Here is a 1,214-nt window from a genome sequence, read left to right on the forward strand (position 1 = left end):
TTTTTTATGTTTGTTACTCTCTTGTAACACCTCTAATCTTCTGGCGCTTATATGACCTTGTGTAGTTGCGAGCGCCGTAAAACCTTTACTGAAACAAAGGTCCTTGTAAGTCTAAAGCGAGTTCAATAATAATATTCTTCTTTAATGTGCTTTCTTTTTAAATTTTTGTTTTGTTTTAGAACTCAACTGGAACAAACCTTTGAACCTTGGGTGGTTGGCGCGTGCTCTGGTGTGGTTTGCTTTTTCTTTCCTATCAAACATCTATCGTCCTTACCTCCCCTCCTTTTTGTGTATGTTACTCTCTTGTGTAACACCTCTAATCGTCGGCACTTATATGACCTTATTGTGTTGCAAGTGCCGTAAAACGCTTAATAAAACTAAAACCTTTGTACCTATGTCTGTGGCGTACGAGTTACAAGCTGTGTAGTGGGTGGTTGGCGGGTGCTCTGGTGTGGTTTGCTTCTTCTTTCTTATGAAACATCTATCGTCCTTATCTCCCCTTCTTCTTTTTTATGTTTGTTACTCTCTTGTAACACCTCTAATCTTCTGGCACTCAGATGACCTTATGCAGTTGCGAGCGCCGTAAAACCTTTACTAAAACTAAACTACGAGGCTGTGTGTGTCGCGCACCCAGAAGATCCGAATTCGATTCCCGGATTTTTTAAATTTTTAAATTTTTTTTTTTGGGGGGGGTTATTGTTTTTTTTGTGTTTTTTTTAACAAATCGAGTATCTGCGTCTGTCTACTGGATTGTTGCATCATTCTCATCCGAGATTGGCTCTGACCGACAGGGTTGGAGTCTGCCGTCTGACCGTCTGAAAAAATCTAAATTGTTTCCATTGATTTGTTAAAGATATACAATTACATTTTTTTAAACCCTAGAAATATTTTCTCTCTCCGGGAAACTGGATGTAGCTTGGTGTTGCTTGTGATTTTTATGTATTTATTTTTGAGTTTCTTTTTTTCATAGAAAAATTATCACTTTTCGGGAATCATGAATATCATTCTTGTGGCTTGTAATTTTCGTTTCCAGTTTTGCAAGTCTTTGTCCTACCTCGGGCAACATGTTGTAGTTTCTATTTGTTATAACATTTTTTTTAAAACAAATATCTGTCTTACATGTCCTTCGATCGGGGAGCTTGCAAACGTTGTGGCTTGTAATTTTGTTCATTCTGTTTAGATTTTTTTGTCTTGTTTTGTCCTGGGTTTTTTTC

The sequence above is a fragment of the Aplysia californica genome, unplaced genomic scaffold (genome assembly GCF_000002075.1).
Source record: "Aplysia californica isolate F4 #8 unplaced genomic scaffold, AplCal3.0 scaffold00339, whole genome shotgun sequence".
In the NCBI taxonomy this organism is placed as follows: Eukaryota; Metazoa; Mollusca; class Gastropoda; order Aplysiida; family Aplysiidae; genus Aplysia; species Aplysia californica.